This window comes from Lepidochelys olivacea, assembly GCF_965140295.1.
Source record: "Lepidochelys olivacea isolate rLepOli2 genome assembly, chromosome: 17".
NCBI lineage: Eukaryota > Metazoa > Chordata > Testudines > Cheloniidae > Lepidochelys > Lepidochelys olivacea.
Window position 1 is genome coordinate 8241361 of NC_140427.1, and position 13742 is coordinate 8255102.

Consider the following 13742-nt stretch of genomic DNA (forward strand, 5'->3'; position numbering starts at 1 on the left):
TGGTCAACACCACATTGCTAATTTTAGGCACTAGCCTGAGCAGAGCTAGCAATTGTATATCCACCCGAATGGGGAATTACACCTTCCAGCTGCAGCCTCAACGTCTCCTGAGAGAGTTGAGGGCAGAGAAACCTGTTTCCCTCCCCAGTGGAATTACTGTTTTCAGTTCCATCCCATACTATAGTGAGAAGCACTTTACAAACATTTAATATCAGAAAGATGCTGGCAAGCAGGCGGGAATTCACGGAACAGGTACCAAACTATTCCAGGACTGGATGGGAGAAGTGACCTAAGACTAAAGGCTTCAAATACATGTTGCTTGCCCAAATGACAACTGGATGGAGACATTATTAGTAGCATTGTGGTAACCGGGGATCAGGACCCCATTATGTCAAGCACTGTAGATGCACAGGATGAAGAGACAGACCCTGCCCCATCTTCACAGCAGCCAAAGGTGCGAACAGCAGGTCATGTAGACGCACCCGTTCTAGCCATACTCCAGCTAGCTAACTAAAAACAGAGGTGAGGACACTGCGGTGCAGGCTTTAGCTGGGGCTGCATGAACCCACCTGATAGCCCCCTCTGCCAGGTATGTACGATGCAGCCTGAGCTGTGGCATCCTCTCTTCTATTTTTAAATGAGCTAGGTAGAACGTAGGTTTGTCTGCACCAGTTGCCATCTTCACCCCGGCTGCAGTAGAGACATGTCCTGTGTGCTTGCTTAGGGTATCTGTTTACTTATAGCTAAAGGGCAGGAACACCCAGGGCCTGATCCAGCTTCCCTTGCAGTCAGAGGGAAAGGCTTCCATTGACATCAACAAAGGTCGCAGCGGGTCCAACTAGAAGAGGGAGGGGAATTGTTCAGGCTGGAAGGGAGCAGCAGGATGAAGCTGACCAGAAGGAGAATCCTGGAGCTCTAGTTGACAGACAGCAGAAGGCCGGCCCCGTGCCCATCCACCCACTCCTTGAGGTGGCTCAGCAGAGCTCTGTTTAGCAGATGATATAACCAAGCTGGACTTCGCCTCCATAAAGCCTCAGCCGCTGATTTTACGGCTGCTGAACATGGACCTGCTCTGGGTTGCCTGTCACTGCCTTTCCCACAAGCTATAGGTCACTGCATTCATCCAGCTAGTGACCCTTCCAAGAGACGAGGTCTCTAAAGCCCTGTCATTTGGCCCCTTCCCTTTCCCAGGGAGGCAGCAGTCACCCTCCCAGGGAGCGCCTCTGAAACCCGAAAGAAATTGGAAGGAGGATCCACTTTCTTGGACAAATTTCCTGCTGTCGTCAAGTCGTTTTGCAGGGAGAACTCGATCAGCGGAGAGGGCTGGTGGAAGCACTCTCCCAGAACCCAGCCAGCTGCACCAGGCACTGTGTCACCAGCTGGGGTGTGGAGGAGGTGGGGGATGGGGGAAGGAAGGTCCCTTAGTCTTTGGCTGAGGCCCCGAGGCCTTGAAACAGACAGGGTTTCCACCAGGCCATTTATAGAGACACAGAGAATGAGAGGGAGGGATGGACGAGCGGGGTGGGGGGGCAAAACCAAAGAAAATTGCAAAAGTCAATGGCCTGGAACAGCAGTCAGCCTCAGCAACTGCAGTGTGAGTTTGATTCCCCTATCATAATCCTGAATTAAAAATTCAGGCAATTACCTGCATGGCTTCCCTCTGATTAGGCCGGGCCTGGGGCTCATTAATGCAGCCGCACAGAGGAAAGCCATTAGGGCTTGTGAAATGGAATGTTTCTCTGAGAACAGTTCCGCTTGAGGAAGAAGCCCAGCAAAAGGTAAGTTTCACACATTTCTGAGCAGAGAGTCACAGGCTACCCGGACGCCACCCCAGGCCACGCAGCGCTTGCTGAAAGCTGCCTTTGTTTCTGACGCCTCCTTCCATGAGTCGCAGCTCGCCAATGGGAGAAGGAGCTGCTCCTCACCCCGACTCAACTTGCAGCCAAGTCAGAAGCGCCAAGGCAGGGGGACCCCAGGGAGCACACAAGCTTTACTGGAGAGGGTCAGTTTTTATGGTGATCATTTACCCATTCGTTAGGTTCCTTGAAGATGGGAGCATCTCAGAGCCATCACACTCAGCCCCTATGGGGCAGGAGCATGTGGTGGTGGTCTGAGGATTCAAAACAGAGTTCTCCATTGCTCTGACAGATTTAGGAGTCACATCAGGAAGCAACTGCTGAGCAATTTAATCCTGGACCTACACTTCAGGCAAGAGCTTAGATTTTGATCCTCCCGTGGCCTTTACTCTCCCTGTGCAAGCTCAGTGATGAACAAAAAGCTCTTCGAAGTCAAGGCCATGTCTACACTACTCAGCTGCAGCGGAGTTGCTATAAGGTCTCCTGTGTAGCTGCCCTATGCCGGCGAGAGAGAGCTCTCCTGCTGGCATAATTAAATCGCCCCAATGAGCGGTGGTAGCTATGTCAGGGGGAAGAGCGTCTCCCACTGACATAACACTGTCCACACTGGCGTTTTTGTCAGTGAAACTTGTATCTGTCCAGGGTGTGGGGTTTTTTCTTTGTTGGTTTTCACACACCCGACCAAAAGTTTTGCCAACAAAGGGCTACTGTAGACAAAGCCTAAGCCAGCCCTTTGCTCAGAGACTAGCTGGAATGAGCACATTGTCTCCACAGTCCTACGAAGGTTTGGAAGGGAAGAGCAAGATCCCCATTATTAAACACAGACTTATCCCCTGCTTCTAATGACTTCAGTGTCCAGCTTTTGTCCCCCCCACCCCCACTCTCTCTCAGGGCAGAAGGGAGCCTTGCAAGATTATGGAAGTTACAGGGGAGAAGAAATCTTCCAGATCACCTAGTCCATCTTCCCTGCCCATGCTCTACAGAATGAGTCCGCACACTAGCCAGTGGTCAAGGGGGTGATACGCCACATCCTCAGCTAACTGCAGCTGCCAAGGAGATAGCAGACAGCAACTCAACAGCTCCTCCACCCTGCCGGGACTAGGCCAGGCTGGCCTAGGGGAGAACAAGAGCAAGTGGCCGTAGCCAAAGTTAAGGTTAAAAGCTACAAAAGCTCCTGACTGCCAAGCTTTGTAGTAGAAAGCAGAAATTCCTTCCCTACACACAAAATAGCCCTAACTTCCCTCTCTGGGCTTTGGACAGTCCATACTGAGGCTCTGAGAAGAGAGCAGCTGGTCAGAGTGGGAGAAGATTGAGTGTGTTTTGAAAAATCCCCACTCATTCCCAAACCTGGCAGGTTAGGTTCGATCAGTGTTTCACTCTGAGGAATTAAGCTCACGACTCAGGCCTTAAGCCCTGGCATACCATAATAGAAACTCAGTACTTGGTGTACCACCTTGGTTATTGGAATCAATGCCACAATAATGGCTTCTTATTCCAATACTATAAACCATCCTATGTGGTAAGGTTCAGAACCACTGCTTTATGCCTTTTATAATGGAACATGCAGCACTGCTGAACCTTAGGAGAAATCACAGCACTAAACACAATAGTGTCTGATCCCACGTACGGTACCGCCATGTCCTACTTCATTGTCAGATCTGACCACCTCACATCCTTGAATGGATTTATCTTCACAACAGGAGAATGGAGACACAAACACACATCCAAGGCAATACAAATCTATGGCAGCTCAGGGAGTTGAACCAGGGTCTCCCAAGCCTGTCTGTCATTTTAAACGAAGATGAACCATAAGGTGGATGAGTTTACTGGTGTATAAATAGCATGTTTCAGCCCAAAGGGTCCCGAAGTGTTTTACAGAGTAAAGTTGACATACAAACTACATACAGGGAGCACTTCATTCACCCCAGAAATGCAGCTTCTTCTGGAGTGGAACACTCTAGGTGTTCAACAGTGCATGACACAAGTTATAGATAGGGGAGGAAGTGAAAATTACCACATCGACTTGAAACTGCAGGGGGGATTTGGGAAACAGACTAGCATTTACATGTAGCCTCTGAGCTCATTCTCTGCTCATAAAACACAGAGGCAGTCATTCATTGGCTATTTACTTCTGCCAATGGGCAGAACTCATCTTTGTTTCAACTTTGTGCCATCAAGGAAATTTCCTTTACTTAAAAAACAAAAACACAGAAAAAAAAAAAAACCCCAAAACCCATGTCTAGACTGAATACCAGACCCATCTGACACGCCGCATGCCATCAAAATACCCCCAGCAAATCAGATAACCCATATCACTGAGGGTCTGGCACATGACTGTTCAGAGACTGTAGATCCCCAAACACATAAGAAACTGCCACCTGGCACCACTCCTAGAGAGAAACCTAACCGGCCATTAGTGTAAATCTCAACCCATTTGTAGGCTGCACATCTCCTTTTCCTCACAGGGCCAAATGTTCTAAAGAACTCAGCTCCCATTTAGGCACCAAAATAAGCAGCTAGATTCAAGGGTGATCAATAACCAGCATACTGAACACTTCTGAAAATCTGGCCATCTGGGATCTGCTGTGTGCAGAGCACTATGGAAAAGCTGGCCCCAAACATGGGCGCTGAACACTTGAAAATTTGCCCCCGAACTCTTTCAAAAGTCTGGCCTACCCTTCACCTCTTCAAACCTCCAAATGATGTTATTTCATCACAGCCACTGAAGGGGGAAAGAAATAGCTAGTGACAAAAATTAAAATCCTTCCCCAAACAATAAATGCACAAGCAGCCCTCAGGTGCAAATGCACTGTGAACTCAGAGAACCCTCTATCCATCAGAATCACTTTTTTTTTTTCAGCTGCATTTGTAGCTCATTGGCTCCCCACTGGCTCTCATGAAATACTACTTGGTTCCTTTTTGGGAGACTCAGACATAAAACTGATCTATCTTGTCCCTTTTTAAGGGTGTTTGTTTCTATGAAGATACCTTGCACCTAAAGAAACAAGGCAGCACAGCATTCCCCAGCAGACAGCATTGCTGGTTAGAATACGCCAGGTGTCTGACCACTAGGCCACCACACCACACAGGAGCAAAGGGGAACAAGTTGGGGTCACTGACCATTATCTTTCCCAGTGGCTCCCAGTTACCTGTGCTGAAGAATTTTGTCCAATTGCCTATGGAGCCTCCTGCCTGCCTCTCGCACTGGAGGAGTTGGTGGCAGGTCTGGAGGAGCTCAGCTCCCATTGCTATGCTCTGAAAAGAAAGCGAGAGCAGCAGGTGAGAATGAGATCCAGATGAAACTCATTTCACCATAACACTTCAGCAAGGCCTGCTGCAGCCTTCCTGTTGTGCCACTTCCTACTGAACCCCATCCAGCCCCTTTTTCTTCCCCAGGAGTTTCTCAGAGCTCTCCTAGGAAGCTCAGGGGTCACCTGCCATGACTTCCTTTCCTCTTTTTAAGCAAGCCCCATTTAAAGAAGCCATGTCACATAGGAACGTTCCTTCCCATTGGGAGTTGGCCTCAGCCCCCTCCAGAGAGAAACTCTCACCACTGCTGTGCTGGATGCAGCCTCTAAACATTTAGGTCCCAGTTCTGCAAAGATTTATGCACGTGCATAACTTGATGGCCCACCAGTAGTCTGAGGGACTTCGTTATCTTTGCAGGGTCAGGGCCTCGGTGTTCTTTTCTTGCCGCACTGAGCGACTATAGGCAAGGGGCTATGATCAGGCCCTGAATCCTGCCTATTGCTGGGACAGCTTTATTTTTTTAAATCCAAAGCCCCCACTTTGGTTTTATTATTTAAAAAAAATACCAAGTACAAGCAGGTAAAGCAACTGGTCAATAGCTTAGATAGATGCGTCCCAAAGAATTTAGCAAATTATATCTATCCAGCCCCACTGCAATGGGATGGAGAAAGGCACCCAGGCGGGAAGCAAGCTTCACAGGTGAAGGAGGAGGGGAAAATGAGTCTCCAACAGTGACCGAGGCCGTGATCCTGCAATGAGCTCCATGCAGGTGGACCCCTGAGTCAGCCCCTTATAATTAAAGCTAAGATTTTGTCACAGATATTTTTAGTAAAAGTCACGGACAGGTCATGGGCAATAATGAAAAATTCACTGAAGCCTGTGACCTCTCCTTGACCTTTACTAAAAATATCCATGACAAATTAAGGAGCCTGTGCAACTGCAGATGGGCTGAGAACTCCAGGGCCCCCCACCACCTGTGGGAGCTCAGAGGTCCAGGGTCCTCCTGTGCTGGTGGCTCTGAGCTGCGGGTGTCCTCCTGGCCTCCCACAGCTGCTGGGAGCTCAGGGCGTTCCCCCACTGCCCATGGAGGCAGAGATCTGTGGGGGTCCCCATGCTGCCCGCGGTAGCTGGGTGCTCCGGGGGTCTCCCATGCTGCCCATGGCAGCGGGCAGCTGCTGGGGCCCCCCTGCCACCTGGGGCAGCAGGGGTACCCTGAAGCTCCCTGCCTCCACAGGCAGCAGAAGACCCTGCAGCTCCTAGCCGGTGCTGGATGAAGTCATGGAGGTCTTTGGAAGCCAAGGAATCCGTGACCAAATCGCAGCCTTACTTATAATTTTAAAAACCCACTTTTAAAAATATCCAGCTTTATTACAGTGGCAACTTAGAGCCCCAGGGTGCGAGGTGCTGTACAAACACGTGTGAGAGACAGTTCCTGCCCAGAAGATCTCATGGTCTAACCCAATAAAGGGTAGGAGAGGAAATGGTGGCCCAAAGTCACACAGCTGGCCACTGGCAGAGCTGCAAATAGACCTTAGAGCTACAATGTTGCAGTCTCTAACATCCCATTGGAGCACCCTGCCCTAATTTTTGACTTGACGCTTTTATTACTCACGTTGGGCTCAAGCCATCCCTGGCGTAACTTGATTCCAGCGGGGTTACGGCAGCCTGGAATGGCTTTCTCAAACATAAAAATAAAACGTTTACCTGCTCCTTGCCTGAGACTTTCTACATCAGCTTTTAGCCCCAGGCAGACTTTTATGGCTCACTTCTAAACCCCAGACTGGAGGGTTCATACAACGGTGAGGTTAACATAACCTACTGTAGAATGTCACTGGAGTCATGGTATCATTTAACAAGACTTCACTTATTAGAAGCCTTTGTAAGAGGGGCTCAGTCATTGTCAGAAAATGTGCCCCAAAATGGGATTTCCCACTTTTCTTTTAAATGACTGGACTTTCTTACTGTGCTTTAACACAGAAAAAAAAGGAACTGACCCCAGTCTGTTGTCCTGATCATCTGACTATTGCTTTCTTCACCTTCTGATGGCAAGCAGTGTTAGGTAAAAGGCTACTGGCCAAATTCAGAAGGGGTGCAAGCAGGCACAGAAGTCAACAGACGTGAGCCAGCCATGAAAGTACCTTGGTACCTTTACGGCCCTCTTCAGCTTTGGCGTCAAGCAGCTCACAAGCACGAATACATTTATCCTCTCCAGACGCTTGGGAAGTAGGGAAATAGTCTTATCCCATTTCACACCTAGGGAACTGAGAGGTTCAAAGTCACAGGGGCAGTCTGGGGCAGAGCCAGGAACTGAACCAGATCTCCTAACTCTCAATCCAGTGCCTTGACCACAGACCATCCTGAATTGGATCTGTCTTGCTTCGGTCTGACCCAGTCTGGCCATTCTTAGGAGAGAAAAGAGGTGGTGCTTAGAAATGCCTGTTAGACATCTAGCCTGCAGGACTTCAGCATTCATTTTCTAGGTCCCTATTTGAATTCCTCATAGCATCTTAGTGCTTAGGCTGTGGTCAGCCATACGGACCCACTCACTGACCCTTGTCCCTGGCAACCCTTGGCGGGGGGGGAAGGGGGCTTCATAACTGCATGTTGCTAAACTGAACCTCCTTTACTAGATCTTCATCACTCCCCCCTTTAAATAGAGATGGGTTGGCCCAGAAGAATGCTCCTGGGTGAGGAGTCAAGAAACCCCAAATCCTAATCCCAGCTCTGCCACTGACTGGTGTGGTCTCACCCAATCACTTCCTCCCTGCCTCAGTTTCCCTGTCTGTAAAACAGAGAGAATAGTGCCCTACCTCATTGGGGGTGCTGTGGGGATTAGCTAGGGAATAGTTTTTACAGCACTTTGACCCTGAATAGCATTCTGGATTATTAATTATAAGAATGGCTTTTGGGGGAAGGAGGGGCCCTCTGCAGCCCTGTCAGAGCCTCAGGAACTCAGCCTTGTCCTTCCCACCCCATACAAGGCCTCACATCACAGCCACCATCCTTATGACCAATGAGGACTACTTCTTTCAGAACCCCCCCACCAGCGCTGCTCTTTTATTGCCCAGGCAAGTCTTTATGGACCAGACATTTCCGTCCATGAGAGCTGAGCATGATGCCTCGAGTGGTCAGAGAAGAATACGTGAAGCCACCCCTGAGCTGGACATAACACAGTGAGTACTATTACCTCTAGTTTATCAATGGGGGAAACTGCGGCACACAGCCACAGAGCAAGTCAGAGGCAGAGCCAGCGAAATTCAGAATTATCTCAGTTCACCAAACTTTTGCAGCAAAGCTCCTGCCTGTCCTTTTCATGAGCAAGATGGCACCACTGGACCCTAAGCTCACCAGCCATTTATGGGCTGGCAGGGCCCTGCCTTGGCTGTTATACTTGGAAGAGCTCAAGAAAGCTTTGAACTGCTGCCAGGATGAGGGAGTCTGTCTCATCCCAGAAGTACATTCACTTGTAATTGCCTCCTCCATGCAGGCGAGCTGGGGTTCTGTTGGTATCCAATAAATCAATGGGCTGGCTCAGAATGCTGTTGAAAGCAAGAATGACAGGAGGTTGTGGGGGCTTGGGGCGGAACAGACAGGAGGAATCACTGGATTAGTGAGTCCACAGGAGGGACAATTCTACAGACTCACTGACTGATTCTCCTTAAAAATCTAGTTGTGTACCAACCTCAGCCCTTTCCGCCCAATCTAGCCATTGAAAATCACCTGACTTCACAGGATTGTTATTATTTGTCTCCTAGGAGTCCCAGTCATGGACCTGGACCCCATTGCGCTATGCACTGTGCAAATACAGACAGTCTCTGCCTCCAAGAGTTTACAATCTAAGTATAAGACAAGATATCCTCTGGTACACAGGCTCTACACCACATATTAGGCCATTGTAAAATAGCAACTGTGGCCCAAATGTCATTCTCTTTTACCCTAGTGGAACACCTGTGAAGGCTGAAGGATTGCACTGGTGAACCTGGGCCAAATTCCAGCCCCACCATTTACAATGGGAATGTTGCCACTTCTTTCAGGGAGACCAAAAACTGACCACCGAGTCCAGAGTTTGGCATAGTGTTTATATAGCTCTGTACCAGGATTTTCACCTTGTATATCATATGCACCAGTGCTAAGTACATAATTATTTATTAGTACTTGCGGTGCCATAGCACCCACAAGCCCCAGTTAAGGTGCTGAACTAATTCATAGGCAGACATGGTAATCTCTCCACTTCAGGGACAATCTAATTTAAGACCAGGCTCAATAAAAGGCATAGAACAAACAATAGAAGGGAATGTGTGTATGTGAGACTGTAAGAAGCTGCAGCTACATTGGTAGCTATTGCACGGCTGGATGGTTTGAAATCATCACCTGAACGTTTTGAGGGTTGTAACTAAGCATAATCCGTAAACCCAACTAATCGGGCCCTTTGTTCAAATGAACCATCACTGGCTGGCTGGTTTCTTGCAGATGTCCAAGCAGGAGTGGTTCTATGCTGGAGGGATGTGAAGGAGAAGACAGTAGCATGGCCTTTGGCTACCCCTAGCAGAGTGTAAGTGGTGACATAAGGTGGAAGGCAGCAGGGGCTTGATATTGGAGCCCTGGAGCTGAGCAGGTCAAAACATGTTTTCATGAGATGTTTTGAGATTTTCCACGTACTTCTCATTTGGCAGATTCCAGACCAGAACCATTTTCCATGAAAGCTTCCATTGAAAGTTTATTTTTGAGAGTCTCATTTCTCCTCTCAGTGGAGCCAATGGCGGTGATAGTGTTGAAGGAAGAATATGGCCCTCAGCCTTCATTCCAGACAGCTGTGCTTTCCGGGCCAAGTCCTGAGGATCAGGATGACTTCTGAGCCCTTATAACAAGGGCTAACTCTAATGCAGGGGATGGGAGCTATTGATCTGAATACACCTATTATCATAGTGATTTTAGAGATGTGAGGCACAGAAAGGTTAAGTGACTTGCCCAAGTCACCCAACAGACTAACTGCAGGCCCAGGAACAAAACCTGGGTCTCCTGAGCTCTAGTCTAGTACACTGAGCAACATTGCGCTCCTGAAAGAAGTTCTACAGTAATCTGAAGTAATAGGTCCAAGCCCTGCTGTTTACACTAGTGATACTACAGTACTTCAGGCTTTTACTGTACAATACGGCCATACGCTTTCTAATAATGGAGAATAAGCTGTCTCATTACCATGCATCTCACCATGATATTACTGTAACACAGCCCCACTGGTAGCTGTTTAAAGGCCCTCATCTCTCCTCCTTACTGGCATTGGCAAGAAAAACAGCTTAATGAGTCATCTCAGGTGGAATCCAAGTTGCAGTGAGTTGGCTGCTCAATAGCATATTAACCACGATGACTCTCTCTCATTGCATACAGGATGAAAACTCTCTCATAGGGACCAGGCCTAATCAGTCTACTGCAGAAGGAAGCATCACAAGTGACTGCTGCCGTGTAAAATGTATCCTTTAGGGATTATTCTTTGCTTCTTTTACTCATCTATGTCAGCCAAACAGTTGAAGGAAACTAAAGGTGAAGAACTGTCTTTTTTGTGTGTGCGTGGACATGGTTGTGTGGTAGTACTTTATCTGTTACCAGCCATTGGAGCACTTGATACTGATTTGCTTTCATTTTCCTTGCTTATGGCCTAGTTTAAATTCCATTGAAGTCAGTGGAGAGACTACAGTGGGCTTTGGATTTGATCCATATTACTTGTTCCTGTATTCTTCTAGTATTTCTGGAGCTTTAACAGAAGCTACTAAAGTTAGACATTTTTAAATCAGTGGGTCCAGATATCTTGTATCCAAGAATTTTAAAAGAGCTGGCTGAGGTTCTGGCTGGCCTGTTAATGTTGATTTTCAATAAAAGGCTTGGAAGACTGTTCCAGAAGAATGGAAGAAAGCTAATGTTGTGCCAATTTAAAAATTGTAACTGGGATGATCCAGGTAATTATGTGCCTGTCAATCCTGGGCAAGATAATGGAGCAGCTGATATGGGACTTGATTAATACACTTAAAAAGAGATCTTGTCAAATTAATCATCTCTTTTTTTGATGAGATTACAAGTTTGGTTAATAAAGGTAAAAGTGTTGACATAATAGCTGTCAAGGTTCCTTCCCCACTCTGAACTCTAGGGTACAGATGTGGGGACCTGCATGGAAACCCCCCTAAGCTTATTTTTACCAGCTTAGGTTAAAACTTCCCCAAGGTACAAACTATTTTACCTTTTGTCCCTGGACCTTATTGCTGCCACCACCAAGCGTCTAACAAATATAACAGGGAAAGAGCCCACTTGGAAATGTCTTTTCCCCCCACATCCCCCCCAAGTCCTACACCCCCTTTCCTGGGGAAGGCTTGATAAAAATCCTCACCAATTTGCATAGGTGAACACAGACCCAAACCCTTGGATCTTAAGAACAATGAAAAAGCAATCAGGTTCTTAAAAGAAGAATTCTAATTAAAGAAAAAGAATCACCTCTGTAAAATCAGGATGTTAAATACCTTACAGGGTAATCAGATTCAAAACATAGAAAATCCCTCTAGGCAAAACCTTAAGTTACAAAAAGACATAAAAACAGGAATATACATTCCATTCAGCACAACTTATTTTATCAGCCATTTAAACAAAACAGAATCTAACGCATATCTAACTAGATTGCTTATTAACCCTTTACAGGAGTTCTGACCTGCATTCCTGCTCTGGTCCCGGCAAAAGACAACACAGACAGAGAATCGTTTGTTCCCTCGCCCCCCTCCAGCTTTGAAAGTATCTTGTCTCCTCATTGGTCATTTTGGTCAGGTGCCAGCGAGGTTGTCTTAGCTTCTTAATCCTTTACAGGTGAAAGGGTTTTTCCTCTGGCCAGGAGGGATTTAAACGTGTTTACCCTTCCCTTTATATTTATGACAATAGCCTTCTGTGAGACGTTTGACTTGATACTGCACAACACTTTGATTAAAAATTAGACTGACATTAAAATTAACATGGTACACATTAAATGGATTAAAAACTGGCTACATGATAGGTCTCAGCATGTAATTATAAATGGGAAATAGTCATTGAGCAGGTGTGTTTCTAGTGGGATGCCACAGGGATTGGTTCTTAACCCTACCTCTTTAACATTTTTATCAGTGACCTGGAGGAAAACATAAAATCACAACTCAAAGTTTGCAGACGACACAAAAACTGGTGGAGTGGTAAATAATGAAGAGGACAGATCACTGATATAGAATAATCTGGCTCAGTTTGTAAAATGGGAAAAAGCAAATGATATGTGTTTTAAGAGGACTAAATATAAATATATACAACTAGGAACAAAGAATGTAGGCCATATGTACAGGATGGGGAACTCTATCCTGAAAAAGATTTGGGGGTCATAGTAGATAATCAGCTGAACATGAGCTCCCATTGTGATGCTGTGGCCAAAAGAGCTATTGAGATCCTGGGATGCAGAAACAGGGGAATCCTGAGTAACAGTAGAGAGGTTATTTTACCTCTCTATTTAGCACTGATGTGACCACCGCTGGACTACAGTATCCAGTTCTAGTGCCCACAATTCAAGAAGAATGTTAATAAACTGGAGAGGGTTCAGAGAAGAGCCACAAGAATGATTACAGGATTAGACAACATGCCTTAGAGTGATAGACTCCAGGAGCTCAAGCTATTTAGCTTACAAAAGAGAAGGTTAAGGGGTGACTTGATTACAAGCTATAAATATCTATATGGGGAACAAATATTTAATAATGGGCTCTTCAATCTAGCAGAGAAAGGTCTAACACCATCCAGTGGTTGGAAGTTGAAGCTAGACAAAGTCAGACTGGAAATAAGGTGTACATTTTTAAATGGTGAGAGTAATTAACCATGGGAACAATTAATCAAGGGATGGATTCACTATCACTGGCTAATTTTAAATCAAGATTGGATATTTTTTCTAGAAGATCTGCTCTACGAATTATTCTGGGGAAGTTCTGTGGTCTGTGTCATACAGGAGGTCAGGCTAGATGATCACAATGGTCCCTTGTAGCCTTAGAAGCTATGGGTATACTTGACACTTGGCTGTTTCCCTGAGAGAGGCTCAGTTGATCTTTAACTCTGGCATCACTCAACAGACTTTCAGGAACCACAAATGGACACAAACTTTGTGATGGCGATTGGCGAGGCTGGCAGAATGCAAGGTGCCCGAGGGCTGAACACAATTTGCATAGACATCCACATCAGTCTGAGACCCGAGATCAATACACAAATCATCATCAGCTTGGTTTGGATCTTCACTTTCTCTGGCAGCTGTATAGAAATGGCTCGTGCTTGAGTTTCCCCATCAACTGCACTTGATCAAGTTAGTTCTCCGCTTAGAGTTAGAGGATCATGTTTTAGGACATCTGCGCCTCTGACTATTATTACTATTACATTAACACTTAGAGATCCAGCCACGCACAGGCCCCAGTATACTGGCCAGAGACACTTGATAAGAGACAGTCCTTGCCCCCAAAGAGCTTACAATCTCAACAGACAAGACTGAGAAAGGAAGTGTTATGACTAACCGGTATTTCCCTCTGCCTCTGCTAATTCGACACTACAAAATTCTACTCACCCACAGCAATTCATTTGTTTTGATAGGTAAATGTAATACCGGTA

General features: G+C 46.6%; 1 long non-coding RNA gene across 1 annotated transcript in view; it reads left to right on the forward strand.

The window, feature by feature from the left end:
• LOC311532414 overlaps window positions 1–13426 on the forward strand; it is a 31946-nt gene extending 18520 nt beyond the window's left edge. The window contains exons 2-4 of the long non-coding RNA XR_014714380.1: window positions 8174–8278; window positions 10491–10572; window positions 13217–13426. This is a non-coding gene — a long non-coding RNA (uncharacterized lncRNA). The remainder of the gene's footprint in view (window positions 1–8173; window positions 8279–10490; window positions 10573–13216) is intronic.
• Window positions 13427–13742: the final 316 nt, after the last annotated feature.